Genomic DNA, 20,373 nt, shown 5'->3' with positions numbered 1-20,373 from the left:
CTGTCACTGTATATCACCGGGGTACAGTACTGGTGGGGACGGGTCTGTCACTGTATAACACCGGGGTACAGTACTGGTGGGGACGGGTCTGTCACTGTATAACACCGGGGTACAGTACCGGTGGGGACGGGTCTGTCACTGTATATCACTGGGGGACAGTACCAGTGGGGATGGGACTGTCACTGTATAACACCGGGGTACAGTACTGGTGGGGACGGGTCTGTCACTGTATAACACCGGGGTACAGTACTGGTGGGGACGGGTTTGTCACTGTATAACACCGGGGTACAGTACCAGTGGGGATGGGACTGTCACTGTATAACACCGGGGTACAGTACTGGTGGGGACGGGTCTGTCACTGTATAACACCGGGGTACAGTACTGGTGGAGTTTGGTTTGTCACTGTATAACACTGGGGTACGGTACCAGTGGGGACGGGTCTGTCACTGTATAACACCGGGGTACAGTACTGGTGGGGACAGGTCTGTCACTGTATAACACCGGGGTACAGTACTGGTGGGGACGGGTCTGTCACTGTATAACACCGGGGTACAGTACCGGTGGGGACGGGTCTGTCACTGTATATCACTGGGGTACAGTACCAGTGGGGATGGGACTGTCACTGTATAACACCGGGGTACAGTACTGGTGGGGACGGGTCTGTCACTGTATAACACCGGGGTACAGTACTGGTGGGGACGGGTCTGTCACTGTATAACACTGGGGTACAGTACTGGTGGGGACGGGTCTGTCACTGTATATCACTGGGGTACAGTACCAGTGGGGATGGGACTGTCACTGTATAACACCGGGGTACAGTACTGGTGGGGACGGGTCTGTCACTGTATAACACCGGGGTACAGTACTGGTGGGGACGGGTTTGTCACTGTATAACACTGGGGTACGGTACCAGTGGGGATGGGACTGTCACTGTATAACACTGGGGTACAGTACTGGTGGAGTTTGGTCTGTCACTGTATATCACTGGGGTACAGTACCAGTGGGGACGGGTCTGTCACTGTATATCACCGGGGTACAGTACCTGTGGGACGGGTCTGTCACTGTATAACTCTGGTGTACAGTACCAGTGGGGATAGGTCTGTCACTGTATAACTCTGGTGTACAGTACCAGTGGGGATAGGTCTGTCACTGTATAACTCTGGTGTACAGTACCTGTGGGACGGGTCTGTCACTGTATATCACCGGGGTACAGTACCAGTGGGGATAGGTCTGTCACTGTATAACTCTGGTGTACAGTACCAGTGGGGACGGGTCTGTCACTGTATAACTCTGGTGTACGGTACCAGTGGGGATAGGTCTGTCACTGTATAACTCTGGTGTACAGTACCTGTGGGACGGGTCTGTCACTGTATAACTCTGGTGTACAGTACCTGTGGGGATAGGTCTGTCACTGTATAACTCTGGTGTACAGTACCTGTGGGACGGGTCTGTCACTGTATAACTCTGGTGTACAGTACCTGTGGGGATAGGTCTGTCACTGTATAACTCTGGTGTACAGTACCTGTGGGACGGGTTTGTCACTGTATAACACTGGGGTACGGTACCAGTGGGGATGGGACTGTCACTGTATAACACTGGGGTACAGTACTGGTGGAGTTTGGTCTGTCACTGTATATCACCGGGGTACAGTACCAGTGGGGACGGGTCTGTCACTGTATAACTCTGGTGTACAGTACCTGTGGGACGGGTCTGTCACTGTATAACTCTGGTGTACAGTACCTGTGGGACGGGTCTGTCACTGTATAACTCTGGTGTACAGTACCTGTGGGACGGGTCTGTCACTGTATAACTCTGGTGTACAGTACCTGTGGGACGGGTCTGTCACTGTATAACTCTGGTGTACAGTACCTGTGGGACGGGTCTGTCACTGTATAACTCTGGTGTACAGTACCTGTGGGACGGGTCTGTCACTGTATAACTCTGGTGTACAGTACCTGTGGGACGGGTCTGTCACTGTATAACTCTGGTGTACAGTACCTGTGGGACGGGTCTGTCACTGTATAACTCTGGTGTACAGTACCTGTGGGACGGGTCTGTCACTGTATAACTCTGGTGTACAGTACCTGTGGGGATAGGTCTGTCACTGTATAACTCTGGTGTACAGTACCTGTGGGACGGGTCTGTCACTGTATAACTCTGGTGTACAGTACCTGTGGGACGGGTCTGTCACTGTATAACTCTGGTGTACAGTACCTGTGGGACGGGTCTGTCACTGTATAACTCTGGTGTACAGTACCTGTGGGACGGGTCTGTCACTGTATAACTCTGGTGTACAGTACCTGTGGGGATAGGTCTGTCACTGTATAACTCTGGTGTACAGTACCTGTGGGACGGGTCTGTCACTGTATAACTCTGGTGTACAGTACCTGTGGGACGGGTCTGTCACTGTAGAAGACTGGGGGATAACATTTTTGGGTTGGTTCTGTCACTGTTTATAACCAGGGTACGGTACCAGTGGGGCTGGCCCTGTCTCTGGAGAACAGCGGGACATGGTACTAAATGGCACGGGCCTGTCACTGTTTAACACCAGGGTATAGTACTGGTGGGCATGTGACGTCAAATTTGTTAACTTAGCAGCAGCTGTTCAATGCAATACACAATCTAGCAGAGAGAAAAAAATAATAATAATAATAAATAAAATAAAACATAATAATAAATAAACAAGTAAATCAATTTATGTATGTTGAATAGATTTAAACTAATGTGCAAAAACAGAAATATTGCATATTAAAAAAAGTGAGGTCGTGTCCAAAGCTTCAATGTCCATTTAGGAATTGGATGGCAGAGGGGAAGAAGCTGTTCCTGAATCACTGAGTGTGTGCCTTCAGGCTTCTGTATCTCCTCCCTGATGGTAACAGTAAGAAAAGGGCATGCCCTGGGTGCTGGAGGTCTTTAATAATGGATGCTGCCTTTCTGAGACACCACTCCCTAAAGATGTCCTGGGTACTTTGCAGGCTAGTGCCCAAAATGGAGCTGGCTAGATTTACAACCTCCTGCAGCTTCTTTCGGTCCTGTGCAGTAGCCCCTCCATACCAGACAGTGATGCAGCCTGTCAGAATGCTCTCCACGGCACAACTATGGAAGTTTTTGAGTGTATTTGTTGACATGCCAAATCTCTTCAAACTCCTAATAAAGTATAGTCGCTGTCTTGCCTTCTTTATGACTACATCGATATGTTGGGATCAGGTTAGATCCTCAGAGATCTTGACACCCAGGAACTTGAAGCTGCTCACTCTCTCCACTTCTGATCCCTCTATGAGGATTGGTTTGTGTTCCTTCGTCTTACCCTTCTTGAAGTCCACAATCAGCTCTTTCATCTTACTGACGTTGAGTGCCAGGTTGTTGCTGTGGCACCACTCCACTAGTTGGCATATCTCACTCCTGTACGTCCTCTCGTCACCACCTGAGATTCTACCAACAATGATTGTATCATCAGCAAAATTATAGATGGTATTTGAGCTATGCCTAGCCACATAGCCATGTGTATACAGAGAGTAGAGCAGTGGGCTAAGCACACACCCCTGAGGTGCGCAGGTATTGATCGTCAGCGAGGGGGAAATGTTATCACCAATCCGCACAGATTGTGGTCTTCCGGTTAGGAAGTCGAGGATCCAATTGCAGAGGGAAGTACAGATGTGCAGATTCTGCAACTTCTCAATCAGGATTGTGGAGATGATGGTATTAAATGCTGAGCTATAGTCGATGAATGGCATCCTGACGTAGGTGTTTGTGTTGTCTAGATGGTCTTAAGCCGTAAGAAGAGTCATTGAGAATGCATCTGTTGTTGACCTATTGTGGTGATAGGCAAATTGCAATGGGTCCAGGTCCTTGCTGACGCAGGAGTTCAGTCTAGTCATGACCAACCTCTCAAAGCATTTCATCACTGTCGATGTGAGCGCTACCGGGTGATAGTCATTAAGGCAGCCCACATTGTTCTTCTTTGGCACTGGTATAATTGTTGCCTTTTTGAAGCAAGTGGGAACTTCTGTCCACAGCAGTGAGAGGTTTAAAACGTCCTTGAATATTCCCGCTAGTTGATTGGCACAGGTTTTCAGAGCCTTACCAGGTACTCCAACTGGACCTTCTGCCTTGTGAGAGTTCACTCTCTTTAAAGACAGTCTAACATCGGCCTCTGAGACAGAGATCACAGGGTCATCAGGTGCAGCAGGGATCTTCACAGCTGTAGTTGTGTTCTTCCTTTCAAAACATGCATAGAAGGCGTTGAGTTCATCTGGTAGTGAAGCATCGCTGTCATTCATGCTATTGGGTTTCGCTTTGCAGGAAGTAATATCTTGCAGTCCCTGCCAGAGTTGCCGTGCATCTGATATCGCCTCCAACCTCATTCGAAATTGTCTCTTCACCCTTGAAATAGCGCTCTGTAAATCATACCTGGTTTTCTGGTACAGACCTGGGTCGCCAGACTTGAATGCCACGGGTCTAGCCTGCAGACGACGTACCTCCTGGTTCATCCACGGCTTTTGTACCAGTATAGTACCGGTGGGCACAGATCTGTCACCGTTAAATACCAGAGTATAGTACCGGTGGGCACGGGTCTGTCACCGTTAAATACCAGAGTATAGTACCGGTGGGCACGGGTCTGTCACCGTTAAAAGCCAGGCTATGGTTTTGGTGGGGACGGGTCTGTCACTGTATAACACTGGGGTACAGTACTGGTGGGTCAGTCTGTCACTGTATAACACCGGGGTACAGTACCAGTGGGGATGGGTTCGTCACTGTATAACACTGGGGGACAGTATCGGTGGGGACAGTCTGTCACTGTATAATACCGGGGTACAGTACTGGTGGGGACGGGTCTGTCACTGTATAACACCGGGGTACAGTACTGGTGGGGACGGGTCTGTCACTGTATAACACTGGGGGACAGTATCGGTGGGGACGGTCTGTCACTGTATAACACCGGGGTACAGTACCAGTGGGGACGGGTCTGTCACTGTATAACACCGGGGTACAGTACCAGTGGGGACGGGTCTGTCACTGTATAACACCGGGGTACAGTACCAGTGGGGATGGGTTCGTCACTGTATAACACTGGGGGACAGTATCGGTGGGGACAGTCTGTCACTGTATAACACCGGGGTACAGTACTGGTGGGGACGGGTCTGTCACTGTATAACACCGGGGTACAGTACTGGTGGGGACGGGTTTGTCACTGTATAACACTGGGGTACAGTACTGGTGGGGACGGGTCTGTCACTGTATAACACCGGGGTACAGTACCGGTGGGGATGGGACTGTCACTGTATATCACTGGGGTACAGTACTGGTGGGGATGGGACTGTCACTGTATAACACCGGGGTACAGTACTGGTGGGGATGGGACTGTCACTGTATAACACCGGGGTACAGTACTGGTGGGGACGGGTTTGTCACTGTATAACACTGGGGTACGGTACCAGTGGGGATGGGACTGTCACTGTATAACACTGGGGTACAGTACTGGTGGAGTTTGGTCTGTCACTGTATATCACTGGGGTACAGTACCAGTGGGGACGGGTCTGTCACTGTATAACTCTGGTGTACAGTACCAGTGGGGATAGGTCTGTCACTGTATAACTCTGGGGTACGGTACCGGTGGGGACGGGTCTGTCACTGTATAACTCTGGTGTACGGTACCAGTGGGGACGGGTCTGTCACTGTATAACTCTGGTGTACAGTACCTGTGGGACGGGTCTGTCACTGTATAACACCCGGGTACAGTACCAGTGGGGATAGGACTGTCACTGTATAACACCGGGGTACATTACCAGTGGGGATAGGTCTGTCACTGTATAACTCTGGTGTACATTACCAGTGGGGATAGGTCTGTCACTGTATAACTCTGGTGTACAGTACCAGTGGGGACGGGTCTGTCACTGTATAACTCTGGTGTACGGTACCAGTGGGGATAGGTCTGTCACTGTATAACTCTGGTGTACAGTACCTGTGGGACGGGTCTGTCACTGTATAACTCTGGTGTACAGTACCTGTGGGACGGGTCTGTCACTGTATAACACCGGGGTACAGTACCAGTGGGGATAGGTCTGTCACTGTATAACTCTGGTGTACAGTACCAGTGGGGATAGGTCTGTCACTGTATAACTCTGGTGTACAGTACCTGTGGGGATAGGTCTGTCACTGTATAACTCTGGTGTACAGTACCTGTGGGACGGGTCTGTCACTGTATAACTCTGGTGTACAGTACCTGTGGGACGGGTCTGTCACTGTATAACTCTGGTGTACAGTACCTGTGGGGATAGGTCTGTCACTGTATAACTCTGGTGTACAGTACCTGTGGGACGGGTTTGTCACTGTATAACACTGGGGTACGGTACCAGTGGGGATGGGACTGTCACTGTATAACACTGGGGTACAGTACTGGTGGAGTTTGGTCTGTCACTGTATATCACCGGGGTACAGTACCAGTGGGGACGGGTCTGTCACTGTATAACTCTGGTGTACAGTACCAGTGGGGACGGGTCTGTCACTGTATAACTCTGGTGTACAGTACCAGTGGGACGGGTCTGTCACTGTATAACTCTGGTGTACAGTACCTGTGGGACGGGTCTGTCACTGTATAACTCTGGTGTACAGTACCTGTGGGACGGGTCTGTCACTGTATAACTCTGGTGTACAGTACCTGTGGGACGGGTCTGTCACTGTATAACTCTGGTGTACAGTACCTGTGGGACGGGTCTGTCACTGTATAACTCTGGTGTACAGTACCTGTGGGACGGGTCTGTCACTGTATAACTCTGGTGTACAGTACCTGTGGGACGGGTCTGTCACTGTATAACTCTGGTGTACAGTACCTGTGGGACGGGTCTGTCACTGTATAACTCTGGTGTACAGTACCTGTGGGGATAGGTCTGTCACTGTATAACTCTGGTGTACAGTACCTGTGGGACGGGTCTGTCACTGTATAACTCTGGTGTACAGTACCTGTGGGACGGGTCTGTCACTGTATAACTCTGGTGTACAGTACCTGTGGGACGGGTCTGTCACTGTATAACTCTGGTGTACAGTACCTGTGGGACGGGTCTGTCACTGTATAACTCTGGTGTACAGTACCTGTGGGACGGGTCTGTCACTGTATAACTCTGGTGTACAGTACCTGTGGGACGGGTCTGTCACTGTATAACTCTGGTGTACAGTACCTGTGGGACGGGTCTGTCACTGTATAACTCTGGTGTACAGTACCTGTGGGACGGGTCTGTCACTGTATAACTCTGGTGTACAGTACCTGTGTGACGGGTCTGTCACTGTATAACTCTGGTGTACAGTACCTGTGGGACGGGTCTGTCACTGTATAACTCTGGTGTACAGTACCTGTGGGGATAGGTCTGTCACTGTATAACTCTGGTGTACAGTACCTGTGGGACGGGTCTGTCACTGTATAACTCTGGTGTACAGTACCTGTGGGACGGGTCTGTCACTGTAGAAGACTGGGGGATAACATTTTTGGGTTGGTTCTGTCACTGTTTATAACCAGGGTACGGTACCAGTGGGGCTGGCCCTGTCTCTGGAGAACAGCGGGACATGGTACTAAATGGCACGGGCCTGTCACTGTTTAACACCAGGGTATAGTACTGGTGGGCATGTGACGTCAAATTTGTTAACTTAGCAGCAGCTGTTCAATGCAATACACAATCTAGCAGAGAGAGAAAATATTAATAGTAATAAATAAAATAAAACATAATAATAAATAAACAAGTAAATCAATTTATGTATGTTGAATAGATTCAAACTAATGTGCAAAAACAGAAATATTGCATATTAAAAAAAGTGAGGTCGTGTCCAAAGCTTCAATGTCCATTTAGGAATCGGATGGCAGAGGGGAAGAAACTGTTCCTGAATCTCTGAGTGTGTGCCTTTAGGCTTCTGTATCTCCTCCCTGATGGTAACAGTGAGAAAAGGGCATGCCCTGGGTGCTGGAAGTTCTTAATAATGGATGCTGCCTTTCTGAGATACTACTCTCTGAAGATGTCCTGGGTGCTTTGTAGGCTAGTGCCCAAGATGGAGCTGACTAAATTTACAACCCTCTGCAGCTTCTTTCAGTCCTGTGCAGTAGCCCCTCCATACCAGACAGTGATGCAGCCTGTCAAATGCTCTCCATGGTACAACTATAGAAGTTTTTGAGTGTATTTGTTGACATGCCAAATCTCTTCAAACTCCTGATAAAGTATAGCTGCTGTCTTGCCTTCTTTATAACTACATCAATATGTTGGGACCAGGTTAGATCCTCAGAGATCTTGACACCCAGGAACTTGAAGCTGCTCACTCTCTCCACTTCCGATCCCTCTATGAGGATTGGTATGTGTTCCTTCGTCTTACCCTTCCTGAAGTCTACAATCAGCTCTTTCATCTTACTGACGTTGAGTGCCAGGTTGTTGCTGTGGCACCATTCTACTAGTTGGCATATCTCACTCCTGTACGCCCTCTCGCCACCACCTGAGATTCTACCAACAATGATTGTATCATCAGCAAATTTATAGATGGTATTTGAGCTATGCCTAGCCACATAGCCACGTGTATACAGAGAGTAGAGCAGTGGGCTGAGCACACACCCCTGAGGTGTGCAGGTATTGATCGTCAGCGAGGGGGAAATGTTATCACCAATCCGCACAGATTGTGGTCTTCCGGTTAGGAAATCGAGGATCCAATTGCAGAGGGAAGTACAGATGTGCAGATTCTGCAACTTCTCAATCAGGATTGTGGAGATGATGGTATTAAATGCTGAACTATAGTCGATGAACGGCATCCTGACGTAGGTGTTTGTGTTGTCTAGATGGTCTTAAGCCGTAAGGAGAGTCATTGAGAATGCATCTGTTGTTGACCTATTGTGGCGATAGGCAAATTGCAATGGGTCCTGGTCCTTGCTGACGCAGGAGTTCAGTCTAGTCATGACCAACCTCTCAAAGCATTTCATCACTGTCGATGTGAGTACTACTGGGCAATAGTCATTAAGGCCGCTCAAATTATTCTTCTTTGGCACTGGTATAATTGTTGCCTTTTTGAAGCAAGTGGGAACTTCTGTCCACAGCAGTGAGAGATTTAAAACGTCCTTGAATTTTCCCACTAGTTGGTTGGCACAGGTTTTCAGAGCCTTACCAGGTACTCCAACTGGACCTTCTGCCTTGTGAGAGTTCACTCCCTTTAAAGACAGTCTAACATTGGCCTCTGAAATGGAGATCACTGTGTCATCAGGTGCAGCAGGGATCTTCACAGCTGTAGTTGTGTTCTCCCTTTCAAAGCGTGGTAGTGAAGCATCGCTGCTATTCATACCACTGGGTTTCGCTTTGCAGGAAGTAATGTCTTGCAGACCCTGCCAGAGCTGCCGTGCATCTGATGTCACCTCCAACCTCATTCGAAATTGTCTCTTCACCCTTGAAATAGCGCTCTGTAAATCATACCTGTTTTCTGGTACAGGCCTGGGTCGCCAGACTTGAATGCCACAGGTCTAGCCTGCAGACGCCGTACCTCCTGGTTCATCCACAGCTTTTGTACCAGTATAGTACCGGTGGGCACAGATCCGTCACTGGGTTCACTAGGTTAATTCCTGGGATGTCCGGACTGTCTTACGCAGAGAGGTTAGAGAGACTGGGCTTGTACACGTTGGAATTAAGGAGATTGAGGGGGGGATCTGATTGAGACATATAAGATTATTAAGAGATTGGACAAGATAGAGGCAGGAAATATGTTCCAGATGCTGGGAGAGTCCAGTACCAGAGGGCATGGTTTAAGAATAAGGGGTAGGTCATTTAGGACAGAGTTGAGGAGGAACTTCTTCTCCCAGAGAGTTGTGGAGGTGTGGAACACGCTGCCTCAGAAGGCAGTGGAGGCCAATTCTCTGGATGCTTTCAAGAAGGAGCTAGATAGGTATCTTATGGATAGGGGAATCAAGGGTTATGGGGACAAGGCAGGAACCGGGTATTGATAGTAGATGATCAGCTATGATCTCAGAATGGCAGTGCAGGCTCGAAGGGCCGAATGGTCTACTTCTGCACCTATTGTCTATTGTCTATTGTCTATCTGTCACTGTTTAATACCAGGGTATAGTACCGGTGGGCACGGGTCTGTCACCGTTAAAAGCCAGGCTATGGTACTGGTGGGGACGGGTCTGTCACTGTATAACACCAGGGTACAGTACCAGTGGGGATGGGTCTGTCACTGTATAACGCTGGGGTACGGTACTGGTGGGTCAGTCTGTCACTGTATAACACCGGGGTATGGTACCGGTGGGGACGGGTCTGTCACCGTTAAAAGCCAGGCTATGGTACTGATGGGGACGGGTCTGTCACTGTATAACACCAGGGTACAGTACTGGTGGGGATGGGTCTGTCACTGTATAACACCAGGGCACGGTACCGGTGGGGACGGGTCTGTCACTGTATAACCCCGGGGTATGGTACCGGTGGGTCAGTCTGTCATTGTATAACACCGGGGCACAGTACCGGTGGGAACGGATCTGTCACTGTGTAACACCGGGTTACGGTACTGGTGGGTCAGTCTGTCACTGTATAACACCGGGGCACGGTACCAGTGGGGACGGGTCTGTCACTGTATAACACCGGGGGACAGTACTGGTGGGTCAGTCTGTCCCTATATAATACCAGGGGACAGTACTGATGTGGACGTGTCGGTCACTGTATGAGAATGAGAATCAGGTTTAATATCACCAGCACATGTCGTGAAGCATGTAGTCTTTGCGGCAGCAGTACAATGCAGGGCATAATGACTGGGAAAATGAACGTCGTAAGAGAGTGTTGATAGGTTGAAAGTCCATTCCAAATTTGGATGGCTGAGTGGCTAAGCTGTTCCTGAAACATTGAGTGTGTACCTTCAGTGCCTCCTGGATGGTAGATCTGAGAACAGGCTATGTCCTGTGCGATCGGCACTGAGAGCAGGCCATGTCCTGTGTGATCGGCACTGAGAACAGGCCGTGTCCTGTGTGATTGGTACTGAGAACAGGCCGTGTCCTGTGTGATTGGTACTGAGAACAGGCTGTGTCCTGTGTGATCGGCACTGAGAACAGGCAGGAGTTAATTCTAGCCATGACCAACCTTCAAAGCACTTCATCACTGTAGATGTAAGTGCTACTGAACGATAGTCATCGAGACAGCTTACCTTGCTCTTCTTGGGTACTGGTATGATTGTTGCCCTTTTGAAGCAAGTGGGAACTTCCAACCGTAGCAGTGAGAGGTTGAAAATATCTTTGAACACACCTGCCAGTTGGTTGGCACAAGTTCACAGAGCCCTACCAGGTACTCTATCAGGGCCTGTCGCCTTGCGAGAGTTCACCCGCTTAAAAGACAGACTGAATACAGTCCAGTCCACCGATTCAAAGCAGTCCTGTAAGCATACCTGCCTCCCACCACACCTCCCCCCGGCCCCCGGCCCCCACCCCCCCACTGTGTCCATACTACTCACTGCTGGGTCTGTGGTCTTCAGTGTCTGTCTGTACTCAGGGAGCAGAAATCCAGTGAAGTAACCAGACTTCCCAAAGTGTGGAGATGGGATGACACGGTCAGCTCTCCCGGTGGCAGTGTAACAGTCGTTCAGTATGTTGATTCCTCTGATACTAAATGTGATTTGTTGTTTATAATTATTTAGAGACTTTTTCAAGCTGGCCTGGTTGAAATCCTCCAAAGTGATGGTGAAGGCATCAGGATGTGTTGTTTCATGTGTTGCTTAGTTTATCTAGAGCCTGTTTTATCTAGAGCCTGTTAAGGTAGGATGTGCACTGCTAACAAGATAGAACATCGAAAACCTACAGCACGATACAGGCCCTTCGGCCCACAATGCTGTGCTGAACATGTATTTACTTTAGAAATTACCTAAGGTTACCCACAGCTCCCTATTTTTCTAAGATCCATGTACCTATCCAAGAGTCTCTGAAAAGACCCTATCGTATCCGCCTCCACCTCTGTCGCTGGCAGCCCATTCCATGCACTCACCACTCTCTGCGTAAAATCTTACCCCTGATATCTCCTCTGTACCTACTTCCAAGCCCCTTAAAACTGTGCCTGCTCGTGCTAATCTCTTCAGTCCTGGGAAAAGGCCTCTGACTATTCATACGATTAATGCCTCTCATCATCTTATACACCTCTATCAAGTCACCTCTCATCCTCTGTCGCTCCAAGGAGAAAAGGCCAAGTTCACTCAACCAATTCTCATAAGGCATGCTCCCCAATCCAGGAAACATCCTTGTAAATCTCCTCTGCACCCTTTCTATAGTTTCTACATTCTTCCTGTAGTGAGGCGACCAGAACTGAGCATAGTACTCCGTGGGGTCAGACCAGGGTCCTATATAGCTGCAACATTACCTCTCTGCTCTTGAATTCAATCCCACAGTTGATGAAGGCCAATATACCGTATGCCTTCTTTTCTTTTCAAATCTTTTTATTATCATTATCCAAAATTACCAAGAGTACATCGAAGTAGGCGACACTTACAATGTCTCAATGCCATACTAGATCTAGTACTAGGTAACGAACCGGGTCAGGTCACAGATCTCTCAGTGGGTGAGCATCTGGGGGACAGTGACCACCGCTCCCTGGCCCTTAGCATTATCATGGAAAAGGATAGAATCAGAGAGGACAGGAAAATTTTTAATTGGGGAAAGGCAAATTATGAGGCTATAAGGCTAGAACTTGCGGGTGTGAATTGGGATGATGTTTTTGCAGGGAAATGTACTATGGACATGTGGTCGATGTTTAGAGATCTCTTGCGGGATATAAGGGATAAATTTGTCCCGGTGAGGAAGGTAAAGAATGGTAGGGTGAAGGAACCATGGGTGACAAGTGAGGTGGGAAATCTAGTCAGGGGGAAAAAGGCAGCATACATGAGGTTTAGGAAGCAAGGATCAGCTGGGTCTATTGAGGAATATAGGGAAGCAAGAAAGGAGCTTAGGAAGGGGCTGAGAAGAGCAAGAAGGGGGCATGAGAAGGCATTGGCGAGTAGGGTAAAGGAAAACCCTAAGGCATTCTTCAATTATGTGAAGAAAAAAAGGATGACAGGAGTGAAGGTAGGACCGATTAGAGATAAAGGTAGGAAGATGTGCCTGGAGGCTGTGGAAGTGAGCGAGGTTCTCAATGAATACTTCTCTTCGGTATTCACCAATGAGAGGGAACTTGATGATGGTGAGGACAATATGAGTGAGGTTGATGTTCTGGAGCATGCTGATATTAAGGGAGAGGTGGTGTTGGAGTTGTTAAAATACATTAGGACAGATAAGTCCCCGGGGCCTGATGGAATATTCCCCAGGCTGCTCCACGAGGCGAGAGAAGAGATTGCTGAGCCTCTGGCTAGGATCTTTATGTCCTCGTTGTCCACAGGAATGGTACCAGAGGATTGGAGGGAGGCGAATGTTGTTCCCTTGTTCAAAAAAGGTAGTAGGGATATTCCGGGTAATTATAGACCAGTGAACCTTACGTCTGTGGTGGGAAAGCTGTTGGAAAAGATTTTTAGAGATAGGATCTATAGGCATTTAGAGAATCATGGTCTGATCAGGGACAGTCAGCATGGCTTTGTGAAGGGCAGATCGTGTCTAACAAGCCTGATAGAGTTCTTTGAGGAGGTGACCAAGCATATAGATGAGGGTAGTGCAGTGGATGTGATCTATATGGATTTTAGTAAGGCATTTGACAAAGTTCCACACGGTAGGCTTATTCAGAAAGTTAGAAGGCATGGGATCCAGGGAAGTTTGGCCAGATGAATTCAGAATTGGCTTGCCTGCAGAAGGCAGAGGGTCGTGGTGGAGGGAGTACATTCAGATTGGAGGATTGTGACTAGTGGTGTCCCACAAGGATCTGTTCTGGGACCTCTACTTTTCGTGATTTTTATTAATGACCTGGATGTGGGGGTAGAAGGGTGGGTTGGCAAGTTTGCAGACGACACAAAGGTTGGTGGTGTTGTAGATAGTGTAGAGGATTGTCAAAGATTGCAGAGAGACATTGATAGGATGCAGAAGTGGGCTGAGAAGTGGCAGATGGAGTTCAACCTGGAGAAGTGTGAGGTGGTACACTTTGGAAGGACAAACTCCAAGGCAGAGTACAAAGTAAATGGCAGGATACTTGGTGGTGTGGAGGAGTAGAGGGATATGGGGGTACATGTCGACAGATCCCTGTAAGTTGCCTCACAGGTGGATAGGGTAGTTAAGAAAGCTTATGGGGTGTTAGCTTTCATAAGTCGAGGGATAGAGTTTAAGAGTCGCGATGTAATGATGCAGCTCTATAAAACTCTGGTTAGGCCACACTTGGAGTATTGTGTCCAGTTCTGGTCACCTCACTATAGGAAGGATGTGGAAGCATTGGAAAGGGTACAGAGGAGATTTACCAGGATGCTGCCTGGTTTAGAAAGTATGCATTATGATCAGAGATTAAGGGAGCTAGGGCTTTACTCTTTGGAGAGAAGGAGGATGAGAGGAGACATGATAGAGGCGTGCAAGATAATAAGAACAATAGATAGAGTGGATAGCCAGCGCCTCTTCCCCAGGGCACCACTGCTCAATACAAGAGGACATGGCTTTAAGGTAAGGGGTGGGAAGTTCAAGGGGAATATTAGGGGAAGGTTTTTTACTCAGAGGGTGGTTGGTGCGTGGAATGCACTGACTGAGTCAGTGGTGGAGGCAGATACACTAGTGAAGTTTAAGAGACTACTAGACAGGTATATGGAGGAATCTAAGGTGGGGGCTTATATGGGAGGCAGGGTTTGAGGGTCAGCACAACATAGTGGGCCAAAGGGCCTGTACTGTGCTGTACTATTCTATGTTTTATGTTCTATGTTAAAAAAAAATTGTTTTAAAGATTGAAAAAGTTATGGTGACCAAAAAATGAGAAAAAAAAACCCTACTAAAGCAAAGAAAAGTGAGGGAAAAAAACCCATTAGGTGTTCAACCCCGGAGCCATGCATCATGCAAAAAGCTTCTAAAGATAAACATCTAACCGCCAGCAAGAAAAAAAAAGCACCAAAAATTTACAATTAGATCGTGGAGGAAATCTATCAATTAACTCAAATGATAGTAATGAACAAATGAACCCCATCTTTTCTCAAAATCAAACATAGGTTCAAAGGTTCAACTTCTAATTTTCTCCAAACTAAGACGTAGCATCACTTGAGAGAACCATTGTGACAAAATAGGAGCCAACATATCCTTCCACTTCAACAAAATGGCCCTCCTACCTATTAATGTAACAAATGCAATAACATGTTGGTCAGACAAAGAGATACCACGGACATTTTGAGGAATTATTCCAAAAAGCACAGTTAATTTGTTAGGTTGAAAATTAATTTTAAGTGCTTTAGAAATTGTAGAAAAAACTGACTTCCAGAACTGTTCCAGTATAGAACAGGACAAAAACATGTGTGTCAGTGTAGCTGTCTCAGTTTTACATCTATCACAATAACTATCAACATTAGGAAATATTTTAGACAGTCTCTCCTTCGTCAAATGGTAATGATGTACAATTTTAAATTGAATCAGTGAATGACTAGCACAGATCGAAGAAGAGTTAATCAGCTTCAGAATCCGTGTCCCGTATGCCTTCTTAACCACAGAGTCAACCTGCGCAGCAGCTTTGAGTGTCCTATGGACTTGGACCCCAAGATCCGTCTGATCCTCCATACTGCCAAGAGTCTTACCATTAATGCTATATTCTGCCATCATATTTGACCTACCAGAATGAACCACCTCACACTTATCTGGGTTGAACTCCATCTGCCACTTCTCAGCTCAGTTTTGCATCCTATCAATGTCCCTCTGTAACCTCTGACAGCCCTCCACACTATCCACATCACCCCCAACCTATGTGTCATCAGCAAATTTACTATCCCATCGCTCCACTTGCTCATCCAGGTAATTTATAAAAATAACGAAGAGTAAGGGTCCCAGAACAGATCCCTGAGGCACACCACTGGTCACCGACCTCCATGCAGAATATGACCCATCTACAACCACTCTTTGCCTTCTGTGGGCAAGCCAGTTCTGGATCCACAAAGCAATGTCCCCTTGGATCCCATGCCTCCTTACTTTCTCAATAAGCCTTGCATGGGTTACCTTTGTCAAATGCCTTGCTGAAATCCATATACACTACATCTATTGCTCTACCATCATCAATGTGTTTAGTCACATCCTCAAAAAAATTCAATCAGGCTCGTAAGGTACTACCTGTCTTTGACAAAGACATGCTGACTATTCCTAATCATATTATACCTCTCCAAATGTTAATAAATCCTACCTCTCAGGATCTTCTCCATCAACTTACCATCCACTGAAGTAAGACTCACTGGTCAATAATTTCCTGGGTTATCTCTACTCCCTTTCTTGAATAAGGGAACAACATCTTCAACCCTCCAATCCTCCGGAACTTCTCCCGTCCCCATTGATGATGCAAAGATCATTGCCAGAGGCTCAGCAATCTCCTCCCTCGCCTCCCACAGTAGCCTGGGGTACATCTCATCTGGTCCCAGTGAGTTATTCAACTTGATGCTTTCCAAAAGCTCCAGTACATCCTCTTTCTTAATGTCTATATGCGCTTTTCAGTCCGCTGTGTCATCCTTACAAACACCAAGGTCCTCTTCCGTAGTGAATACTGAAGCAAAGTATTCATTAAGTACCTCTGCTATCTCCTCCAGTTCCATACACACTTTTCCACTGTCACACTTGATTGGTCCTATTCTCACACATCTTATCCTCTTGCTCTTCACATACTTGTAGAATGCCTTGGGGTTTTCCTTAATCCTGCTCGCCAAGGCCTTCTCATGGCCCCTTCTGGCTCTCCTAAGTTCATTCTTAAACTCCTTCCTGCTAGCCTTATAATCTTCTAGATCTCTATCATTACCTAGTTTTGTGAACTTTTCGTAAGCTCTTCTTTTCTTCTTGACTAGATTTTCAACAGCCTTTGTACGCCACGGTTCCTGTACCCTACCATCCTTTCCCTGTCTCATTGGAACATACCTATGCAGAATGCCACACAAATATCCCCTGAACATTTGCCACATTTCTGCCTTACATTTCCCTGAGAACATCTGTTCCCAATTTATGCTTCCAAGTTCCTGCCTGATAGCCTCATATTTCCCCTTACTCCAATTAAATGTTTTCCTGACTTGTCTGTTCCTATCCCTCTCCAATACTATGGTAAAGGAGATAGAATTGTGATCACTATCTCCAAAATGCTCTCCCACTGAGAGACCTGACACCTGACCAGGTTCATTTCCCAATACCAGATCAAGTACAACCTCTCCTCTTTTAGGCTTATCTACATACTGTGTCAAGAAACCTTCCTGAACACACCTAACAAACTCCACCCCATCTAAACCCCTCACTCTAGGGAGATGCCAATCAATGTTTGGGAAATTAAAATCTCCCACCACGACAACCCTGTTATTATTACACCTTTCCAGAATCTGTCTCCCTATCTGCTCCTCGATGGGTGGGTTACTATTGGGTGGTCTATATAAAACTCCCAGTAGAGTTATGGACACCTTCCTGTTTCTAACTTCCACCCGCAGAGACTCAGTAGCCAATCCCTCCACATCTTCCTCCTTTTCTATGGCCGTGACACTATCTCTGATCAACAGTGCCACACCCCCACCTCTTTTGCCTCCCTCCCTGTCCTTTCCGAAACATCTAAAGCCTGGCACTCTTAGTAGCCATTTTTGCCCTGAGCCATCCAAGTCTCTGTAATGTTCACAACATCATAGTTCCAAGTACTGATCCACGCTCTAAGCTCATCCGCTTTGTTCATAATACTCCTTGCATTAAAATAGACACATCTCAAACCATCAGTCTGAGTGCATCCCTTCTCTATCACACTGTCTACAATCTTTCTCTATTTGTGAGCCAAACACCCCTTCCTCTTTCTCTTCAGTTTGGTTCCCACCCCCCATCAATTCTAGTTTAAACTTTCCCCAATGGCCTTAGCAAACCTCCCTGCCAGGATATTGGCCCCCGTCGGATTCAAGTGCAACCCATCCTTATTGTACAGGTCATGCCTGCCCCAAAAGAGGTCCCAATGATCTGGAAATCTGAATCCTACTCCCCTGCTCCAATCCCTCAGCCACGCATTTATCCTCCACCTCACACGTGTGGGCACATGGCTAAGTGGTTAAGGCATTCGACTAGCGATCTGAAGGTCGTGAGTTTGAGCCCCAGACGAGGGAACGTGTTGTGTCCTTGAGCAAGGCACTTAACCACACAGTGCTCTGCGATGACACCAGTGCCAAGCTGTATCGGCCCTTGCCCTTCCCTTGGATAATATCGGTGTCATGGAGAGGGGAGACTTGCAGCATGGGCAACTGCTGGTCTTCCATACAACCTTGCCCAAGCCTGCACCCTGGAGAGTGAAGACTTTCGAGGTGCAGATCCATGGTCTCGCAAGACTAACGGGGGCCTTTACTCTTTTCCTATATTCACTGTCGCGTGGCACAGGCAGTAATCCCGAGATTACTACCCTTGTGGTCCTGCTTCTCAGCTTCTTTCTTAACTCCCTGTAGTCTGTTTACAGGACCTCCTCACTTTTCCTAACTATGTCGTTGGTACCAATATGTACCACGACCTCTGGCTTTTCACCTTCCCACTTCAGGATAACGTGGACGCGATCAGAAAAATCCCGGACACTAGCACCTGGGAGGCAAACTACCATCCGTGTTTCTTTCCTGCGTCTACAGAATCGCCTTTCTGACCTTCCTAATTATAGAGTCCCCTATCACTACTGCCATCCTCTTCCCTTCCCCACCCTTCTGAGCCACAGGGCCATCCCCCTCCCAACAGTACTCAAACAGGAGTACTTATTGTTAAGGGGGACAACCACAGGGGTAGTCACTAGTATCTGACTCTTGTCCTTCCCTCTCCTGACTGTTACCCTCTTATCTGTCTCCTGAGGCCCCAGTGTGACTACTTGCTTACTGCTCCTCTCTAGCACCTCCTCATTTTACCTGACCAGACAAAGGTCATTGAGCTGCATCTCCAGTTCCCTAACACGATCCCTAAGGAGCTTCAGCTCAACATACCTGGTGCAGATGTGGCCACCTGGGAGGCTGGGAGTCTCCCAGACATCCCACATCCGACACCCAGTACAGAACACCGACTTCGCAGACATACTTCCTATTCCTATTCTTCACAAGTAACTTACCTCGTCCCGACCCATTATTGCCGAAGCCCCATTGAGCCAAAGCCCTCCTACTCTGACTCCCTCTTCTCTGGCACCTGCTCTATAAATCTGTCTTCTTTTTAAATTCTTCCCGCCGGTCTAACTTGCCGATGCCCACGCACCTGTGCAGTCGTGTTTTGATCAAACCGCTGAAGAAAAAACGATCTCTTTTTAAATACAGCGAAAGATGATCGCTGAAATCTGCTGTTGCAGATAAAATGGCCGGCGCTTGATCACGAGACGTTCCAGGTTGGGGTGATCAGGATTGGGACAATACTGCAACGTTTGTACACCACAAGGGTTGATCATAAAGCATACTCCACCTCATCTCCCTTTGAAAGATTCAGCCGTCCTATCCCAGTAGTGACTTGTGAAGCCGTTGAGTTGTATCATTGCATCCACAACGGCCAGGGACGTCCAAGATTCTATGAAACAACCCAACAGCTCCTGATGTCCCTCTGGTATAACACTCTAGCTCTGAGATCTTTAATTTTATTTATCAGGGACTGTTTGGATGGATGGTCGGTATTGAGAGTTGCAAGCCATGCTTCCATAGAAAAACCTTTAAAGCCGAGCAGTATCCTCTCCACTGCTGTCTCAAAGGGTGAGCGCGCCAGTGACCACAACCCATTTGAGTATCAATACCAGTGGGGATGGGCCTGTCACTGTGTAACACTGGGGTACAGTACCAGTGGGTCAGTCTGTCACTGTATAACACTGGGGTACAGTACCAGTGGGTCAGTCTGTCACTGTGTAACACCGGGGTACAGTACCAGTGGGTCAGTCTGTCACTGTGTAACACCGGGGTACAGTACCAGTGGGTCAGTCTGTCACTGTATAACACCGGGGTACAGTATCAATGGGTCAGTCTGTCACTGTATAACACTGGGGTACAGTACCAGTGGGTCAGTCTGTCACTGTGTAACACTGGGGTACAGTACCAGTGGGTCAGTCTGTCACTGTATAACACCGGGGCACAGTACCAGTGGGTCAGTCTGTCACTGTGTAACACCGGGGTACAGTACCAGTGGGTCAGTCTGTCACTGTATAACACCGGGGTACAGTACCAGTGGGTCAGTCTGTCACTGTATAACACTGGGGTACAGTACCAGTGGGTCAGTCTGTCACTGTATAACACTGGGGTACAGTACCAGTGGGTCAGTCTGTCACTGTATAACACTGGGGTACAGTACCAGTGGGTCAG

General features: G+C 47.8%; 1 protein-coding gene across 1 annotated transcript in view; it reads left to right on the top strand.

Annotated features, from left to right (window-relative positions):
* The window catches only part of LOC140200588 (calcium/calmodulin-dependent protein kinase type II subunit alpha), a 269,935-nt gene that overhangs the window by 15,332 nt on the left and 234,230 nt on the right, over positions 1-20,373 (top strand). The window lies entirely within an intron of this gene.

This window comes from Mobula birostris, chromosome 7, assembly GCF_030028105.1.
Source record: "Mobula birostris isolate sMobBir1 chromosome 7, sMobBir1.hap1, whole genome shotgun sequence".
Lineage (NCBI taxonomy): Eukaryota > Metazoa > Chordata > Chondrichthyes > Myliobatiformes > Myliobatidae > Mobula > Mobula birostris.
The sequence above is the reverse complement of the archived record's forward strand: the minus strand, read 5'-3'. Positions and strand labels throughout refer to the sequence as shown.